This window comes from Musca autumnalis, unplaced genomic scaffold (genome assembly GCF_047663935.1).
Source record: "Musca autumnalis isolate F117 unplaced genomic scaffold, ASM4766393v1 scaffold_1, whole genome shotgun sequence".
NCBI lineage: Eukaryota > Metazoa > Arthropoda > Insecta > Diptera > Muscidae > Musca > Musca autumnalis.
The window spans coordinates 115,305,057-115,320,808 of NW_027411644.1; the positions used below are offsets into that span (position 1 = coordinate 115,305,057).

A 15,752-nucleotide genomic window follows, 5' to 3' on the forward strand; every position below is an offset into this window, starting at 1 on the left:
AATAATCCTTGAAGAGCACTTAAACTGCTCTTTTGTGAGCATTTTAAATTTTTTGAGAGACGTACACGAAGTTGTTGTCCGATATAGAACTTATTGGAACGTGATTTACGTTTGGAAGAAATTTTACGATGTGTAAAGCTTTTGGGTCATTATCTCAGGAAGTATGGACTTGCCCCCGATTGTACAGCCGTAAATAGGGCCGCGAGAACAACCTGTTACAAAAAAATCAAAACTATCCGAGAGGTGGTCTTAAACTGAACTTTTATACAATTTTGTGTGGGAGGTACCAGAAGGAGTGGATTGACTGTATGGACAAAATATGTATTACAAATACCCAATTCGGTTTATCCGCCTGAGTGTTCTCATGCGCTCCAGCCAGCCGTACAAACGGACAGAAAATGTTAAAAATAATGACACTATTATAATAAAATATTCTTATGTCAACTTAATATTTGAATAATAATAGTTGACCACAGTATGGCTCAATTAAGTAAAAATTAAATAAAGACAAAGATGAAAAAGTACAAAGAAAGATGCGACAAATATTCGAGATCCATTCAAGATATTGAATGTCACTCTTAATTCGTTTGTTGTTGTTGTCTTGGTTTCGTGTGTTTACTGGGCCTTCTTGCTCGTTTTGGCTAATTAATTATAAAATATATTTTTATGGTCATAAATCAAACGGCTCGTTTTTGTCTACGAAGTTAGTTTGGACTTGTCTTTGTTGACATGAAACACGTTGTGTTTTGTCATATTTTGTTTACTTAAATTAAAATTCAAAATTGTGTTTTTTAAACGTTCAAACAAAACGAGAAAGAGCATAAAATAAAATCTACAGCTAAAACGGCAGGAGGTAAATGTTGAATATGCATCTTCAAAAAAATACCATTTTGCAATAATTTTGGATTAATTTTATGGTTGTTTTATAATTTTTAGTATGGAAATGAAGTTGTGTATTTATGCATATGTGGACTAGGATCGACCAGATGCACTGAACGGGGTGATTTTAGTTATGTAGATAAAGTATACCATCTACGTAGATTAAATCTCCACGGGTAAATTTCAAAGATTATTCTAATAAATACAAAAATAAGTGTTTCTTTTATTTATTTTATGAAAATCCGTTCTACGTTTTGAGAATCATATGCATTTTTTACATACGTTGTTATTCGCACCAGTAACCGAAAAAATTCTTTAAAATGCCTTGCTCTGGGCAATTTAATTGAGCTTGCATAATTTTTTTTTGCCCAAGATTCATTAAAAATACATGTTCGTGCTGTTATTTTTTGTCGGTAAATGTGTTAAATAAAGTCAAACAAAACTCTGTTTTTTGGCAAGTTGCTAATTAACCACGAAATGTATTTATCGTCTCGATAATTAGCCAATAAAATAAAGAAGCCAATAAACTGGCACACAGTAACCGGTTTATGGTGGAGAATTTTTTTTTTAATTTTTTTCCGCAACCGCCCCCTTTTCAGGGGCAAAAGTAAAGAAACAGAATCAAAATCAAAAAATCAAAACAGGAAAACAAGGCATGATTGACGATTTTTTTCTTTTTGTATTTAAAGCACAACAAGTGTTTGGGATTTTTGTTGTTTTTGATTTTGCATTACCTGTCCTTACTTAACAATTTATTTATTGAGATGGTTTTACATTTATATTGAATGCTTATTTTTTCTTTTAGGATGCGAGGAGAGCCAAGGATTCATAATATGAAGAAGTATTTTAAAGGTTGCGAAATATAGTTCGTAAAACCTATCCAATATCTGCACCACAGGGCTTGTCTTATGTATCAACATTTTATTATTTTATAAATAGCCAATATCACACTTCATTTTGAATATTATAATTTACACTTTAATAGCTTTATTTCAACTTGTGTTCGAAATTGTTGTAATGATTTACGGCATCGTTTCTTATCTGCATTAATATCGCATAGATGCTGGTTGGTGCTTGAACAGGTTTGTTAATAAAAATATTTTTGGCCGAACTGTCAGATTTGTTTGCCGTCTTAAAAAGCGATACAAACAAAAAACGCTATAGAAATGTTAATAAATTAAGCTGTTATCTTAACTTGACATAAAACGTTCATTCAAACTGCAAGCCAGGCATGGTTCCCATAGCATTTGTTATGGATATGCAAAAAAATAAGAGCAATAGATATTGCACAAAATCGGATTAAATATTTTGGAATTTGCAACATTAACAAAAACAAGATTTGACAAATAATTAATACATAACCTCATTCTGTTCAAGATTTGCATCACACATATATTATTATGTTTTTCTTTTTTCAAAATGAAAAATAGCATAATAAATTATAACTCCATATATTTATTATCTCTTAATTTCACGCTTCAAACACACACACACACATTTCTGTTTATACACATTTATATTAGAGACATGTGTAAACAAGTTGATGGCAACACCAGTTTCTTATTACCTTTACCAAATATTGTTTTATTTAATTTTTTGCTGGTCTAAATTATGCTTAACTTAGCATTACCTCTTTCCGCCCAATTTTAAGGGTCTTCGTATCAGTTTTTTTTCGTTACTTCACTTTGACTTTGATATATGCAGAAAATTTTCCATTTCTCACATGCTTGTCTCACAAGAAGACGGGAGGGCGGGCAACGAACGACAACACAAAAATTGCCTATGTCAGGAGAACTAAACGTATTCAATTCGATATACCTACACACAGTGTTTAGAACTACATATATACAGAATAAACAAAGTAAACACACACGACCTTGAATTTGGTCATCCTCCGTTAGCAGTTTGAATTTCAACTCTATGAAGACCAACTTCCGTGAATTTTGTCATGTTGAAAGAAACTTTTACTGAATTCAAAGGGGGTGTGAGTGAACTTTTTAAGAGTGGGAATGGAATCAAGTAAAAACTAAATAATTGCAACATTTATTAAAAATTCGAATAAACTGAAAAACAATTATACATATAAACAAGTAAAAACGCGTTAAGTTCATTTAAGGCATTTTTAAGGATTTTTTAGGTTTTCACGATTTTTCCTTGGAAATTAAAAGTCCTATCGAAATGGGATAAAAAAGTGTTGTAGTTATGAGAATTTTCTACAATTGGTATGGTATTTTTGTAGGTTTTACCGTTTTTGTGATATAGAAGTTCAAATTGGACAATGCACAGACTGTATCGTCTCCTTATAAAACAGTGTCATTACTGCAATTTCTCAACTTAAACTTATATATCTCAAATATGGTACAACCTAGGAAAAAGATACAAAAGCCAATCTTGTATAGAATTTTCATAACTACAATATTTTATTTAGTCTTATTCCTATGGAACTTACGGGTTTCAAGCAAAATCCTAAGACTTGAAAAAAAATCCAAATGATTGATCTGAACGTCTATATCTCACAAACAGTAAACCCTACAAAAATATTATGCAGGTCAATCTTGTACAGAATTTTCGCTGCTACAATATTTTCTTTATTCTTGTTTCGATAGGACTTGCGGTTTCCAAGCAAAATCGTGAAAGCCTAGAAAACCAAAAATTGTGAACTTTGACCGCGATTTATTTTAAAAAAAAACCTCCAGCGATTTTTTTTTATTTTTCTTACATATGAACATTGCTGTTTCAAAATCCGCAAAAACTTCACAGCTGGCTGTAAGGGGTTTTCACTTAAAGTTAGTTGAGGAGCACCATGTATGAACTTGAACTTCTATATCTCAATAACGGTAAAACGAATAAAACGAAAATATCATAAAGGTCAATCTTGTAGAGAATTTTCATAGCCAAAACACTTTCTTTAGTCCGATTTCGATAGGACTTGCGGTTCCCAAGCAAAGTTGTGAAAACCTAAAAACGCCTAAAATGTCAACTTGAATCGCGATTTATTTAAAAAGCGCTCCGTTTTTTTTTTTGTTTTTTTTTTATTTTTCTCATCTATGAACATTGTAGTTTCAGAATCCTCAAAAACTTCCCAGGTGTAAGCACCTCCCATTTAAAGTTGCTTCAAGAGCACCGTGAGTATCAGTCTCCTACGCTTCGTATTGACAGTATTCTGAAGAAGTAAAAAAGTATCAGTCGGCTTTGCCGACAGTGATATACCTTCAGCCCATTCAAGAGATATCGTGCATAGCATTTTAGTGGATTTTTTTTAAATATTGGGGGAAAGTATCGGAAGTTGTGGACCGGTATTGCCTATCTCCGAACTGAAACTAAGTATGGACAAAGTTTGAAGACAGCCAAAATGTGAATTGAACCAAATTGGTCGATCAGTTCGTGCTCTCCAGCCACTACATACGGTGCCATAGGGGCTTTTTACACCTTTCGGGCTGTTTTTTCAAGAAGTATGGATTTGCCCGTGAAAAAACGTTTACCGTCGTAAATGCGAATGGAAGTTGCTTCAACAAAAATCGAAGTGATTTGAGAGCAGGTCTTAAAGTGAACTTATACGAAATTTTACCCCCAAGAAGTGGAAAAATATAGTCCATTTTCGAACCTGATCTATATCTGGTAGATATATTAGGACGTGTAAAGTATGGTCCAAATCAGTCACTCTCCTCAAGAGTTATCGTGCGCACAATGTTTCCGAACATTTTTGAACTTTTGTGGGGGAGGTACCTAAAGGAGTGCACCGATATGGCTTATCTTCGAACTTAAACTAAGTTTGGACAAAATATTACAAAGGCCAAATTTTGGACCGAATAGGCAGATCCGTTCGAGAGTTATACACGGCATTATAGGGTTTTCTTGTAACTTTCAGGCTATTTCCTCAGGAGGTATGGACTTGCCCCAGATGAAATTTGTACCATCGTGTGAATGGCAGTAATTACAAGTTGTTACAACAAAAATCAAAGCGATTCGAGAGCAGGTCCTAAACTGAACTTTTCCGAAATTTTGTGTGGGAGGTACCCGAAGGAGTGGACCGCTTGCGTCCATATTGGAACCATATCTAAGTCTGGTAGAAATTTCACGACGAGCAAAGTATGTACCCACTTGGTTGCTGCCTTAAGGAGTTATCGTGCGCACAAATTTTCCGAAAATTTTCGAACTTTTGTGGGCGAGGTACAGAAAGGAGTGGACCGATATAACCCATCTTCGAACTTAAACTAAGTTTGGACAAAATATTGTGAAAGCCAAATTTTCGACCGAGTTGGTTGATCCGTTCGAGAGATTTTTAGTGCGCTCAAGCCAGACAGACAGACAAAACAAAAAACATTATATTTTCTAAAATGATGAGAAATTCAGTTATAGTTTTTTTGTGGGGGTTTTCAGACATAAACCACTATAACATAGTCATTTGTTAACCGATTTAAAACAATAATAGCTTATTCAAAAGATATTATTTACCCCTTTAAGAGGAAGAAGGATCAAAAGAAATCGGTTGTGGAAAAAATAAGATATGCCCTTTTAAATTTGAAAATATAAGAAACTCAGATTTTCACTACTTTTACTGTTATAAAAAAATAAAACGAAGTGACCCAAACGAAGTAAAGGCATTTTCGTTCTCCATGGATCCCAACACGATGGAATTTTGCATCGGAACGCTTGAATATTTTTCTGGTCAAATTTTGTAGCACAATGTCATTTATCGACATTTTCCGAAAAGTTTGCACATTCTTAAGCCCAAAACTGCCTGAAGGAGCGTTCCAATGCTTTTGCAATGTATTAGAGAATTTTCAACTACTGTCTTGGCTACAATTTTTGTCTTTGTGTTGGATCGAAAATCTCAATGGTTTGGCTGTTATATGCCAAAATATCCAAAAAACGTCAATAAAAAACTTAAAGTTAAAATCAGGAGGCTCGATTTTCACGGTAGATATATGGTCCAGAGGACTTTTTTGCTCAGTTCAATCCCAGGAATCGGAAACGCGAAGGGCTCATTAAGGTTTTTTTCTTTCCACACAAATCGCCCCACCTTAATATGTACCCTAGTTAGCATAAATGCTGAGGGTATAAAAAAACTTTTGTATCCACATTTTGCGCTGTGGGTGGAATCCAAATCTAGCGGGGAAAAATTAATAACTCCTAAACTAATTAAGGTAAGCGGCTATAATTTGGTACATATGTTACTTATATATATGCGTGTTATTACACTGAATATGGCTAATAGAGCTCACCGTTACAGCATATTGTCCACATACCTGTACCTCCGCATATAAAATATTTTGTGTATTTAGACCACATTTCAATGTCAATTTTACTGCAATTTGGTGTACACAAAACACCTAAAATTATTCAAATAGGTTCGCGTTTATACAGATTTTTAATATCCGAAAATTTTTTCCCCAGCGTTTTAAAAAACCTAAGGCGCCGTGGGCTTTATTCACCATGGAGTTTATATGCAATCTAAAAGCTAAGCAGTGATCCAATAAAATACCCCAGTCCTTAAATGATTCGACGGTTTCCAGTTCGTTATTATCGAAATAATATTTAGTCTGTAGAGCCCGTAACCGAAATAATGAAATATGTTTACATTTTGGTATGTTAAACTCGATTAAATTAATTTGACACCATTTAAAAAATTATCCAAATCAGTTTGAAGGAATATTGGAAACCTGAAATGACAAGGTTTCAGTGAGAAGTTTTTTCTAAAAGTTTCGGTATAGCGCTCAGTTTGGCAATTCCTCTATAATTACTGCCAGATTTAAATAAAGTTATTATAAAGGATTCCTTTCATAAAGGTGGTAAGTATCCTAGATTTACTAAACTCTTAATAATTTTGGAAAGCGTAAAGGAGCAGTGCTTAAGTATATTTGCCGGTATTCTATCCGGACCAGTAGGCTTATTCTGTAACTTTTAACAACTATCAATATTGTTTAAATTTCTTTTGTTATTGTAATAAAAACAAAACAAACAAATGAAATTGTTGTAAAATTAACAATGAGTAAAATTGTTAAAAAGTTACAGAATAGGCCTACTGGGTATCTATTCTGTACCTTTTTAACAACTTTACTTAATGTTTATTATACCCTCAGCCTTTAGGCTAAAGAGGGTATTTACACTTTGATACGACCAAAAATGTGCCTCATCGAAATAATGGTTTTAGACCCCAAGTATGTTTGTACGATATCCGTTTCAGACAATTTTGAGTAGATCTAGCAATGTCCGTCCGTCTGTCTGTCTGTCGGTCTGGCTGGCTGGTGCGCACGATAACTCTCGAACGGATCAATCGATTCGGTTCAAATTTTGGGTATCGAAATATTTTGTCCAGATTCGATTTAAGTTCGAAGATGCGCCATATAGGTCCACTCCTTCAGGTACCTCCACCACAAATGTTCAAAAATTGTCGCAAAATTTGTGCGCACGATAACTCTTGTAGGGAATAACCGATTTGCACATCGTGTAATTTCTACCAAACTTAGATTAGGTTCCAATATGGACTCAATCGGTCCACTCCTTCGGGTACCTCCCACACAAAATTTCGGAAAAGTTCAGTTTAGAACCTGGTCTCGAATCGCTTTGATTTTTGTTTACGCAAGTTGTATTCGCTGTCCTCTATACGACGCTGTAAGTTTCATTAGGGGCAAGTCCATACTTCCTGAGAAAATAGCCTGAAAGTTACAAAAACCCTATGACACCGTGTGTAGTGGTTTGAGCGCAAGATAACTCTCGAACGGATCTGCCGATTCGGTCCAAAATTTGGCTTTCGTAATATTTTGTCCAAACTTAGCTCAAGTTCAAAGATGGATTATATCGGTCCACTCCTTCCGGTACCTCCCCCACAGAAGTTCGAAAATGTTCGGAAATTTTGTGCGTACGATAACTCTTGAAGGGAGTAACCGATTTGGTCCATACTTTGCACATTATGAAATTTCTACCAGACTTAGATGAGGTTCCAATATGGACTCAATCGGTAAACTCCTTCGAGTACCTCCCACACAAAATTTCGGAAAAGTTCTGTTTAGGACCTGCTCTCGAATCGCCTTGTTTTTTGTTATACCATCTTGTATTCACTGCCCCCTATACGAAGGTACAAGTTTCCTCAGGGGCATGTCCATACTTCCTGAAAAAATAGCCTGAAAGTTGAAAAACAAACCCTATGACACCATTTTTATGGGTGGAAACGCATGATAATTCTCGAACGGAAATGCCGGTTCCGGCCAAAATTTGGCCTTCGTAATATTGTTTCCAGACTTAGTTTAAGTTCGTAGATAAGCCATATCGGTCCACTCCTTCAGGTACCTACCCCACAAAAGTTCAAAAATATTCGGAAAAATTGTGGGCACGTTAACTCTTGATGGGAGTGACCGATTTGGTCCATGCTTTACAGATTCTCATAATATCTACCAGATATAGATCAGGTTCGAATATGGACTATATTTGTCCACTCCATCCCGTACCTCCCACACAAAATTTTGGATAAGTTCACTTTAAGACCTGCTATTGAATAACTATGATTTTTGTTGAAGCAACTTACATTCGCTGCCTCAATTACGATGGTAAAAGTTGTTTCAGGGGCAAGTCCATACTTCTTGAGAAAACAGCCCGAAGGGTGAAAAAACCCCTATGGCACCCCCATGGTCTATGTCGGTCCATTTTTGAACTTTAATCCTAATCAACATTTTTGTCGGTGAAAAAAAGTGTTTCAATTTGCACAGGCTGAGGGTATATCTCTGTCGGCAAAGCCGACTGATACTTTTTTACTTGTTTTACAACAATTTCATTTGTTTGTTTTGTAGTTGTTACAAAAACAAAAGAAATTTTAACAACTTTTCAATCGATAAAAGTTACAGAATAGGCCTACTGGATTGTATGCATTTTTTATGGTCTTCAAAATTTTGAAAACTGTATTTGTGATAAAAGTTGAGTGGCAAAGAAATCGTCAAACTAATTGAGATGTCATCATCTGCTACTTCAGAGCCAAATTTAAAGGAACTAGGATATGTACTGGATCAACGTTTTGAATTTAAATAATTATAAAAGGATTTCGGACTATGTTTTAATTTTTCCTTCGGTTTTGTGATATAAACATTGTTTGATATTCCATTTTCTGTGTTACATTCAGATCCAGCAATAGTATAATTAGAGAAGTCAATGGAGGCACCAGATTTCTTACATTTTTTAAACAATTTATTTTTCTTATTTTTCAATTTTCAAGATTGGATTTCGAAGGTGGGCCGGACGAACGTTGCGGTAAAATTTTGGGAACAGATTTTAAAATACAATCATGAAGAGTAGAATTAAATTTACATATTTGGGTAACAAAATCGTTGTTCATCGAAAAATTTGTATCACTGTAGATATAAGGACAAGGATAGAGGAAGCTACCATAAGAATTGCTTCGATAAACCTTATTGGAACTTGATGTACGTTCATAAAAAATTACCATGTACACAGTTTCGCCAATTCCTAAGTTTTCGTGCTCATGACTGATGCCGGCAGGGTTAGTAATAGGGGCCTTGAGGATAACCTGCAGTAAATATTTTTCTAAACGATTAGAGATTGCGTGTGGGAGGTACCAGAAGGAGTGGAACTATATAGTCCATATTTCAATTTGGAACAAATCGGCTACTTCCATTCGAGAGTTAGGAAGGGTACACAGCAAAATGTTTGAACTTTTAATGGGGGAGGTACCCGAAGGAACGGGCGGATATGGCGTAATGCTGGCTTAAATTTCCTGAGTATTTTCAGTCATATCAAACTTCCCTGCAAATGGTGTTCTTAGTAACGCCGCTCATGAGCGAAATATAGAATTGGGATGCACTCATTGATACAAGAGAAGTCGCTCCTGTCCTTTATACATATTTATCATAGATTTAATTGAATTTTGATACTGATTATGGGGACCAATGACTTCTGGGTAAACTAATCCCAGCAAAATGTTCGATGCCAAAGATGACATTCAATCATGGGTGCAAGTGATCTAGCATGTCATCTTTTTAGCATCTTCATCGATGAATTTTATATGAGCGTGGGCCCCAAAAGATGACGTTCTTTTCTGGATCCTAAGCATGTCATTTTAACCAATGCGTTGACATGTCATTTCCACCAATGCTTTGGCATGTCATTTCCACCAATGATTTGACATGTCATTTTCACCAATGCTTTGACACGTCATTTTCACCCATGCTTTGACATGTCATTTTAACCAATGCTTTGGTATGTCATTTTCACCAACCCCTTGGCATGAAATTTTCATGTATTGTTTGGAAAATGGAAATGCTGTATTGAAATATGGTTTTCATGAAAAGCAAAACACTTTATTAATTCAAACGAATTCATGAAATAACTACAATTAATTTATCAGTTTTGTTTTTCAAAAGTTTACATCCAAAATTGCAATGTAATCACCACCGCTGCAACGCAAAAGATTACTTCCTCCGTTCTCCGCAACTGATATTCTTTCATCTTACAAAAGGTTTTTTCAATTATCTTCCCATCACCAGTTCAGATTTCGACATGGACTCCAAATGCACTCCTTTAAGTATTTTTATTTCGTAAATTACTTTTATTTTATAATTTTGTTATTTTATAACAACATTTTGGTAATTTATACTCTTTTGTTTAGTGACGGAAATATGTAGGGATCTACAACCCGGCTTGCTTTAGGGATCTCTAAGAACAAAATGTAACGAACGGGGAGGAGAGACTTTTTATGGAAAATACCATTTATTCTTAATTAATTTATTTTTAATTGTTTCTTTCCAAAAGTAGTTTCTTCTTTATTTTCAGATTCTTGTTCCTTTTCGTTTCGGACTTTTTTTTCAAATTCCAAGAAGCGAGATTTGATTGATTTCATTCTATGTCAGATTTAGAACAGACAAGGGAACTTTTAAAATAGCAATGTGTGCAGTCCGATTCTATTTTTAGCTCGATGGTTGGGACTTCATATAATACCAATTGTTTAGAAGTTTTAGTTGTTTGATATGCAGGAAATGTAAAACAACATCACGACGACAGTTCTAACAACTTTGGTCTGTTCCAGAAACTGCAAGAATCTACTTATTTTTACTACGATAACAATTTTTCCTTTATGTTATCGGAAAAAAATAGTAAAAATTAGTAGATTTTTGCAGTACTGGAACATACCAAAATGAAAATAAACAGGTGTGTAAATAAAAACACAAACATCATCTCTATTGGATCGATGGAATGGGTACAAATGCTGATGAAAAGATCGGATCTTTCACGACTTCCTTTGTATTGGTTAAAATCCTAATGAAAAGATCGGATCTTCCACGACTTCCTTTGAACCAATGCAAAAGATGACATGAAATCACGTCATCGCAAAGAACCCCTTCCGTCAAATTTTGCTGGGATATTATAACTTCGTCTAAAATATAATCTTTTCTGAGTAAAATGACTTTTCAAAGATTTTAGAAGAATTTCTAAACTTTTTTGAAATTGTATTCACATTCGTCGATGCAGTACCTTATTGAGTTGGAAAATGCTTCTACAACCTTCATTATGCCTGAGTTCGGTTTGTACACAAGAATTTTTAACTAACTTTTTTCCATTCCACAGAGAAATAGAAATACTTATCTAAAGATAAAATCTTTAAAATATGCAATACTGGGAGCTACCGTTATATGGGAGCTACACGATAACGTGATCCGACCAATAATTGAACTTACCCCCAGTTTATGTATTTCGAAACGAAAATGTGTGCGCATGAAAGACACCCAAACTTTAGTTTTTGAAATATTATTTCATTTGCTTTTGCTTCAAAACAAAAAAAAACAAATTTGAAATACACACTCAAATTTGGTAGTTTTTCTTCCGCATTCGTTTTCTTATCGACATACATAAACAGGCCCTTAAACTAAGTTTGGAAAAATATGTTCAAGAGTTACCGTGCGCTCAGACCACTAGTGGAATTCTGCAACCCATTTTTCGAGTTACCAACAAAAATCGGTAAAATTAAAAGGCATTTTAAAATGAGTTACAGAATCCCACTACAGGTAGTCCGACGAGCCTAAATTTACTTCGAGGATGCACATTTTCAATCGTACCAAAGCGTACATGCCCCTTTATTCAAAAGGCTGAGGGTGTAAAAACAAACGTTAAAGAGCGGAATATTTAAAATTCTACTTTAACTTTTACTGAAATCCGACTGTGACAACTCACTGATTAATACTTGGCTTTTATTATACCCTCCACCATATGGAGGGTATAATTAAATTTGTCATTCCGATTGTAACACATCGAAATATTCGTCGGAGACCCTATAAAGTATATATATTATTGATCAGCATAAAATTCTATGTCTATTTGACCATGTCCGTCTGTCCGTCCGTCCGTCTGTCTGTCTGTTGAAATCAAGATACAGCTCACAATTTTAAAGATAGAGAGTCAAAATTTGGTACAGAAGTTTTTATTACATGCAGGATGGTTGGTATTGAAAATGGGGTATATCGGTCCACGTTTTGATATAGCCCCCATAGAACGGTACCTCCCGATTTTCGGTATTTTTAAGGTTTTAGCTTCATTATCCTACCAAAATGGCTGAAATGTGGTACGTAGTCTTCTTTAGGGGTATGAAACTTTCCCCCAGAATTTTGTCGGTATCGGTCCACACCTTCATATAGTCCCCATAGAACGGTACCTCCCGATTTTCGGTATTTCGAAGGTTTTAGCTTCATTATCCTACCAAAATGGCTGAAATTTGGTACGTAGTCTTCTTTAGGGGTACAAAACTCCCCCCCCCCTGAATTTTGTCGGTATCGGTCCACACCTTCATATAGCCCCCATATAACGGTACCTTCCGATTTTAGGTATTTTGAAGGTTTTAGCTTCATTATCCTACCAAAATGGCTGAAATTTGGTACGTAGTCTTCTTTAGGGGTATAAAACTATCCCCCAGAATTTTGTCGGTATCGGTCCACACCTTCATATAGCCCCCATAAAACGGTTCCTCCCGATTTTCGGTATTTTGAAGGTTTTAGCTTCATTATCACACCGAAATGGCTGAAATTTGGCACTTAGTCTACGTTGATAGCATAAAACTTTTCCCCAGAACTTTGTCGGTGTCGGTTCAAGCCTTCATATAGCCCCCATGGAAAGGTACCTCCCGATTTTCGGTATTTTGAAGGTTGTGTCTTCAATATTCCACCAAAATGGCTGAAATTTGAAATTTCGCCAGAAATATGTCTGTACAGGTCCACGCTTTCATATTGCCCCATTTCTGACTAAAATTCGTCGGTATAGGTCCACGTTTCGATATAGCCCCCATAGAACGGTACCTCCGGATTTTCGTAATACTGAAGATTGTTACGTCAATATAAAACCGAAATGGCTGAAATTCGTTATTTCGTCTTCCAAGAGTTATAAAATATTCCAGAAGAGTATTATCAGTATAGGTACACGTCTTCCTATATCCCCATAGAAGCTTACTTCTTGATTTTCGGCATTTTTTTAGTTTTAGCCACATTCACTTACCGAAATATAGGAAATTTGGTATTTAGTCTTCTTTGAGCCTAAAAACTTTTCGTCAGAAATTTGTCGGTATAGATCGACGTTTTGAAATAGCCTCCATAGAATGGTGCCTCACATTGTTTTACGGAAATTGCTGAAATTTACTATTATGTCTTCTTCATACACGAAAGGAAACTAATTATTCCATTTTACTTCAATACAACTTGTGGTGGAGGGTATAACAAGTTCGGTCCGGCCGAACTTAACGCCGTTCTTACTTGTTTTGAAATGATTTTTAAATTAAATAGCACTATTATCGATTGCCAAAAATTGTACATAATATTTCATGCGTTTTTAAGTTGCTTTGTTTCCGAAATGCAACTATCTACTCATTGTGTAAGAAGTAAGGGGTTTGCGTGAATTACAACAACTAACAATTTTACAATAACATCACTGTTTTATGAAAATCAAATTGTCAATGACAATATTTGAATACTAGGGTCTTTCAAAAAAAAATTTGATGAATTTACAGGAAATAAATAGAAAGATTAAAAATTTAATGTTAATTGGCTTCGATTTTACGCTAGACATAACTTGATACTTTCTATATTTATATATAGAACAGATTAGAAACATATTTATCAAAATTGGAATTTTCTGGATAAAAGTGAAAAACCAACCATGAAAAAGTAAAAAACCAACTGATTGTCCCTTACACCTTGCACGGTGCTCTTGAATCAAATTTAAATGGAAGGTGCTTACACCTGGGAAGTTTTGCGGATTCTGAAACTAGAATGTTCATAGATGAGAAAAATCAAAAAAAAAAAACAAAAAATCGCCGAAGCGCTTTTTAAATAAATCGCGATTCAAGTTGACATTTTTAGAGGTTGTTTAGCTTTTTGCGATTTTGCTTGGAAACCGCAAGTCCTATCAAAATGGAAATGAAGAAAATGTTGTAGCTATGAAAATTTTCTACAAGATTGTCCTTTACGTAGGTTCTACCATTTTTGAGATATTGAAGTTCAAATTGGGACAATGCACTGACTGTATCGCATCATGTATCATCTATAAACATTGTTGTTTCAGAATCCGCAAAAACTTTCCAGGTGTAAGCACCTTCCATTTAAATTTGATTCAAGAGCACCGTGCTTATTTATTACATTTAAAAATATCATATTTTGCAGTTTCTAGAACAGAGCAAGTATTACAATATTCAAATAGGTAGAACCATTTCCAAGGTTTTATTCGAATATAAATGGTTTTAAAATATTTTGAGTACTATATGTGTCCATGGTATCCCCTTAATATCTCCAAATAATATACCACAACACAAGAAATCATTTTTGTCATTTTATTTACGACTCATGCCGCTTTAAACTGTGCGATTCCAAGAACCTTAACATTTCGCACATGCATGACTCTTAACTTTTGTTTGTAACTAACATGCGATCTTATCACCACATTAAAACAACTTCAACTGGTAAGTGGTAAGCAGCTTTCAATTTCATTTGAATATCGAACGCTACCACATCTTAACTGATTTTGCAAATATTTATCGCAGCTATTAGCTGACTGTTGGATTCTTCCCAGTGTTTGCGGTTTTTTGCTTTATAATTAACACTGTCATTGAACCGTCACCGATGCAGAGATACACAAGCTGATGATGATTATCTCTTTGTGTTTACAATGACGGCAGTGGTAGTGGCTGTGAGGTTGTGGGGATGGTGGGAAACAATTATTCTGCAGATATTAAAGACGTCACTTTCTTCATGGAAATTACTATTTACGCTACGCATTGTGGTATTGATAAGGAGATATCACAACACGTGTGGGAATGCTAGGGGGAGTTAAGAAGCTTATAGTGGCAACGGGTTGCCATATTTCAAAGATATGTGTTTTGGTTTTTATTTTTTTATTATTACTTTTTTCATTTTATATTAATTTTTTTTTGTTTGACGATCGATTAACAGTTTTAGTTAGTTAGTTTTTTTCGACTTGAAACAAATTGTCATTAAAGTGTCAAATTTCCAGAAAGAAAATAAATGTACAAATGATGAAAACCAAATCCATATCGCAACACACCTAATTTAACCGGCAAAACTGTTTAGGTCCGATTTATTGGCGACAAAAAAAAAAAACAACCGCAAAAATAACAGACAGAGAGATACTCACAGCCTTACTTACACATGTGCAAAAAAAGCATACGTCACATACTGCCAAAATATCATACAGCGTTTAGCCGCTTGCTTGCTTGTTTGCGGTGAGCGTGGTGGAGTAGTAAAATTATAGTGTTTGTAGTTTGTTTAGTATTATTGTAGTCATTGGGGTTGTTGCTGTTGTTTTTATATCGTACGAATATTTATTTTTTATTTTACTTTTTTCTACTCTGTTTACCCCATGATTTTTTATGA

At 34.8% G+C, this 15,752-nt stretch overlaps 1 protein-coding gene across 4 annotated transcripts in view; it reads right to left on the reverse strand.

Annotated features, from left to right (window-relative positions):
* The window catches only part of AdamTS-A (ADAM metallopeptidase with thrombospondin type 1 motif A), a 328,356-nt gene that overhangs the window by 289,563 nt on the left and 23,041 nt on the right, over positions 1-15,752 (reverse strand). The window lies entirely within an intron of this gene.